General features: G+C 36.7%; 1 protein-coding gene across 2 annotated transcripts in view; it reads left to right on the top strand.

The window, feature by feature from the left end:
• Positions 1–677: 677 nt before the first annotated feature.
• LOC123876085 (transient receptor potential protein) overlaps positions 678–6,000 on the top strand; it is a 52,341-nt gene continuing 47,018 nt past the window's right edge. For both annotated transcript variants that reach the window (XM_045922225.1, XM_045922223.1), the window contains exon 1: positions 678–782. The gene's annotated coding sequence lies outside the window, so the exon portion shown is untranslated. The remainder of the gene's footprint in view (positions 783–6,000) is intronic.

Genomic DNA, 6,000 nt, shown 5'->3' with positions numbered 1-6,000 from the left:
TAGAGTGTACAAAAGGTCCAGAGTTTGTTCCAATGTACTTATGAGCATTTCTTAATAGACAAAGAAGATTCCTAGACATCAGATGGCCATAAAAGCTGCAAAGCAACTTTTTGAAATTATCTTTTAATTTTTGATAATGTTATTTGCAGTTATTAAGACTAGGAATATTAAAAATTGGAAGAGAGACTTCCACAGCGTTGGGGTATCTGATACCTCAGAATTTAGATGCTCGCAATAGAGGTTCGTGTCTGACGGGCCTGACGTTTCAACACAAGCTGTGTGGCCTATTACACTGCGGTGCAAGACGATATTACCTACACTATGTACCTATATACACCTCGAATAAACATTTTTCTATTAATTTATTCTATTCTAAAAATTAAGTATATAGGAGAAAGATATAGAGCCAAAGGAAAAATTTGTAGCACTTATTTTTCCTTCACTTATTATCTCATTTTTGATACACAAAATAAACTTAAACTGATTTTCCATTTTATTCTATTCAAAATAAAAATTACGTACATAAAGAAAAAATGAAAAAATTGTACCTAGTACTTATTTTTTAGTCTCATTTTTGATACAAATGAGATATCGATATGTTAAAATCCACATCACTAGAGCGAACCCACTTTGAAAATTCGATTAACGTATCACTTAGCATATTGTCCAGTGTCCCGTAGGACAAGTCGCGGTGCGCCGGTTTTGCTCGCATTTTGTGATATCAGTGAACTATACGCCAAATATACGAGAGTGTACCTAACATGCATGAGGATTAGTGATAGGTAAGTTAGTTTTATATCATAAGTTAGTGTTAACTTTATAAGTCAAGATCTTAGTTGTATATTTTCAGTTAGTTTTTGGAGTTATTTGAGTTTTAAAAAGATTAAATATCACTTGATTTAATGGTAAAGGAAAACATCGCGAGGAAACCTGTATGTCCGAGATTTCTCCTTATTGTTCTCAAAGATGTGTGAAGTCTGCCAATCTGCACTGAGCACGCGTGGCAGAACATTATTCTGAAAGGAGATCCGTACTTAGTAGTGACCCAGCGATGCGTTGATCCTGATGATGATGATGATTCCCTATGGTTCACGGAATGGGTAAGGCAATTATGCCTTACCCACTCCGTGAACCATAGAGAAACTATAGATTTCACACACATACTCTACAATAACATCAATAAAAGTATGATGGCAAAATATTTTAGACTCGTCTAGAATTGACTTATGGTTTTTAACCCCCGACCCAAAAAGAGGGGTGTTATAAGTTTGACGTGTGTATCTGCGTATCTGTCTGTGGCATCGTAGCTCCTTAACGGATGAACCGATTTTAATTTAGTTTTATTGTTTGAAAGGTGGCTTGATCGAGAGTGTTCTTAGCTATAATTGAAGAAATCGGTTGAGCCGTTTGAAAATTATCAGCTCTTTTCTAGTTTTCTTATAGAGGTTTTTGTGTCAGGGGTTTTTTAAATTTTGAGTTATTGAGGCTGATGTTATGACATAATAAGGTATAAGGTATATCTTCAGTAGGTATTTATTTCGATGTACCAGAATGTTTTCACCATAGTTGTCGTAATTGATCCAACCGGAAATCGAACTGGGGATGCTCTTCACTTCACACCAGTCAAAATTGTTAGAAAATGTATAGTCAGGCACAATAACAATAGTAGAATACAGCCGTAGGGAATTGTTTAGGTTCGACGCATACCAACAGAGTGGAGAGGAGGCGAGGCACAGCATCTCTTTTGTTTATTACTTAAATTGAACCTTATTTTGTTTGATATTTTATTTGAAATCGTATACTACGGAAACAAAACATAAAGTAGCGCGCATATGCGCATAGGGATGCGCCACGCGCCAAAGTAAAAGTCAAAATCTGTTATAACAACATTGAAACAATAAGCTACCAAACAAGAAAAAAAGGACAACATTGAAAGGACTACGATTATTAAGTTGCAAAAGTCGCTAAGTAGTGTAATAACCAGTGTTAAGTCTTTGCACTACAAATAGCCGGGATTTATATTTTGGTTGGTTTTAACCAAAATGACAATATAAATGACGTCGCTTCAAACGACTTTGACTGTAAAGCTTAGTTGAGTTATTACCAGATAAGTTAAATGTAAAAAACCTTTTTTAAAGTCAAACTTTTTTGATTATACCTACTAAAATGGATTGAAACTTTTCATCAAAAATTATATAGAACATCATCTTACCATATGACATTGTAGAGAGTTTCATTGCTCACCTCCCCCTTTCATCATTAAACATTAAATAAGACCGTAATTGCTACTACAAACCACATAATTTGTGCAAAATTTCTACTCAATCAAAGAATTGGAAGAAGCCGAAAAATCAATTTTGACGAGGAATGGCAACAAATCTTCTACAAATAAACTAACCTGATAAAAAGCTTGTAAAAAAACATCGCGCCTCAGCTCCACTCTACGCGACAGGTGTGTGTTGCTCCTAAATACAGTATTACACCTAAATAATTAACAAATTAACAAAAAACGGGTCGATCGGAATTCGGATCATGGACGGTTTATCGCAGTTGGTGAGTAAGCGGTTCAGGTTAATCCATTGTACGCCAGACATTTATTATGACCCTAGATGCCCAATCTCTACTAATCTATACTTATAATAAATAAAATTGGAATGTCTGTCTGTAATTCTGAAATAAGTATCTCACGTTATTTGAACTGTACGATGACTAAATCACTTGTTTAAAAATTTTTTGGCTGTCTGTCTGTTTGAATGGGCTAATCTTCCGAACGGCTGAGCCTATTTTGACGGGAATTTCACAGACAAGTAGAAGATTAACTAAGGAGTAACATAGGTTACTATTTTTAACCGATTTTCAAACAGGAGGAGTTGTGTTTTTCTACTTATACACACCGAAATCTCCGAGGTTTTTGAACCGATTTGCGTAATTTTTTATTCGATATTAAACTTTGCGACCTTGTCCCATAAAAAATTTGGATTTCGACTCCTCAATCCTGATTATGCAGGGGGACCTGATCATCAAAACTAATGGGACTTAGAAACTGTCAGTTATAATTTGATATCGGAGGTGCCTACCAAGTAAAGACTTTATCGTATAACTCGAGGACCCAGCTCCTGAATCCTGATGCTGTAAGGAATTCCCAAATTAGTCGCGGATGAATTCAAGGGTATCAGCTAGTAACATGTATCTATACTACTACTTTTTTTAATAAATAAAATTGGAGTGTCTGTCTGTAATTTCAAAATAACTACCACATATTAAGGTCATATGGTTATTTGAACGATACCATGACTAAATCACAAGTTTTTAAAATTTTTGTCTGTCTGTCTGTCTGTTTGAAAAGGCTAATCTTCGGAACAGCTGAACCGATTTTAACGGGATTTTCACATACAAGTAGAGGATTGACCTGGGTGTAACATAGGCTACTTTTTTAACCGACTTTCCAAAAGGGAGTTGTGTTTTTCTACCTATGTACACCGAAGTCTCCGAAATTTCTGAACCGATTTGCGTCATTTCTTTTTTAATCGATAGAGGAACTTTGCGACATTGTTTCATACAAAATTTGGATTCCAACTCCTCAATCCTGATGCTGCAGGGGATCTGACCAATCCACGCGGGCGAAGCTGCGGGCATCAGCTAGTATTATTATATATTTTTACCCAGCTGCATGAGTCAAATCATCAAATTAATCGTGGTATGCACCCGTTAACTACAATATACCGTCCTCTAAACTCCAAACCAATGCAAAAATGTTGTTCTCGACGTTGAATCTGTTTTGTTGTGGATAAAAACGTGAAAGTAGGTACCGGCGCTCACCTTGAGGGGCAATCCCATTACGTGGCGAGTAAATAGCTTACAGAAATCGTATGACATATAGCCAAGTTCTCGTAAATCTCTGACATACATATTCATACAAACACAAGATCTGCTTTTTCTATGATTCTTCAACGATTACGCCGTTCGTCGAAAAATTCAATCATCATACCAACTTGCTCAGGCACTGCGCCGCTGGGGCGCGCTCTCCACATCCTTCCCTTCCTAGCCGGAAAAATAAATATTTTTGCTGCTAGAGTGAGCTTATTAATATACCAAGATGGGTTATTTGTTATAAGTACATAATACATATTATTCTAAAGTTTGTAATAATTGTTTGGTAGGTATAAGATAGATTAGAGTACACTATCGCATTAGGACTACCTGTAAGGGCAGTGCACATTATGGTACAAGTGTAAATTAAAAATTTATAACACCCCCAACGTGTGACGTTTTCCCCCCAAGTGAAGGTTACAGTAACTAGAAAAGAGCTGATAACTTTCAAACGGCTGAACCGTTTTTCTTGGATTATAGCTAAGAACACTCTCGATGAAGCCACCTTTCAAACAAAAACAAACTAAATTAAAATCGATTCATTAGTTTAGGAGCTACGATGCCGCAGACAGATATACAGATACTACACAGATACACACGTCAAACTTATGATACCCCTCTTTTTGGGTCGGGGGTTAAAAATAAATAAATAAACAAATCATTTTTTCTCAACCCATCGCCGGCCCACGAGCCTCCTCTCAGAAGGAATAGCATAAACATGTATTTAAACTAGACCAGCGAGACTAATTGCCCGCGACTTCATCCGCGTGGGTTTTATTTTTTTTAAAATCTCCAGGGAACTCTGATTTTCCGGGACAAAAGTAGCCTGTGTGCGTCCCAGGGATGCAAGCTATCTCTGTAGATACCATATTTTGTCAAAATCTTTTAAACGGATGTGCACTGAAAAGGCCGTGAAAAGCTAACAGACAGCACTTTATTACTAGTTATGCATTTAGTTTAACATCAAATCTATGTTTCCATGCCAAATTAGTTTTCCTCACATATCCGGCGGTAACCGCTGTTTAAATTATGAGACAAGTGTAAATTAAAAATTTATAACACCCTCGACAAGTGAAGGTTACAGTAATAACTAGAAAAGAGCTGATAACTTTCAAACGGCTGAACCGATTTTCCTGGATTATAGCTAAGAACACTCTCGATTAAGCCACCTTTCAAACAAAAAAAACTAAATTAAAATCGGTTCATTAGTTTAGGCGCTACGGTGCCACAGACAGATACACAGATACACAGCTACACAGACATACAGATACACAGATACACACGTCAAACTTATAGCACCCCTCTTTTTGGGTCGGGGGTTAAAAAGTGATAGAGTATAGGCATATAGATGACATATAGACATGACCTCCTCAAATCAGCAGAGCGGGGCTATTACAGGTAGCCGTGAATGAAATAGTTGCTATATCAATCGCTATTGTTGTAATTGGTTGAATAATTCTAACTGTGCATTTACACTCAAATTAAGTGCGTGCGTGCACACGCGCGTTTGTGTGTGTGTGTGTGTGTTTGTGTGTGACGACGCATAAAGAATCAAGATATGTCATTCCGAACAAAATTAGTACTTATTTTGCCTTATTTGCAGAGTAGTTACGATTTTTGTAGCAAAGATTAAAATGAAATGAATGATTAATTAATTTTTGGAGCATCGCTTTTTAAACGTGAAATGTTGAAAGTCATTCCGTCTCGAATAATATGGCGATGGCCGCTTTGATCCGGACGCGTCGACGAGAGCTTGCTTACATTGTAAAAACAACGAGTCTCGTTCGATATAAGGTTACAGTCGAAATTACAGCGGGTAACTCAGAAAGCAGTCTCTCTTTTTCTTTTTGTTCCTGTTATTTTAACCCCCGACCCAAAAAGAGAGGTGTTATAAGTTTGACGTGTGTATCTGTGTATCTGTCTGTGGCATCGTAACTCCTAAACAAATGAATGTTTTTTTTTTGTTTGAAAGGTGGCTTAATCGAGAGTGTTCTTAGCTATAATCCAAGAAAATCGGTTCAGCCGATTAAAAGTTATCAGTTCTTTTCTAGTTACTGTAACCGTCACTTGTCGGGGGTGTTATGAATTTTTATTTTACTCTTGTTTACTTCCTGCTCCTGGTTTTTAAGC

Source organism: Maniola jurtina, chromosome 21, assembly GCF_905333055.1.
Source record: "Maniola jurtina chromosome 21, ilManJurt1.1, whole genome shotgun sequence".
In the NCBI taxonomy this organism is placed as follows: Eukaryota; Metazoa; Arthropoda; class Insecta; order Lepidoptera; family Nymphalidae; genus Maniola; species Maniola jurtina.
This window is presented reverse-complemented; position numbering and strand designations above follow the sequence as displayed.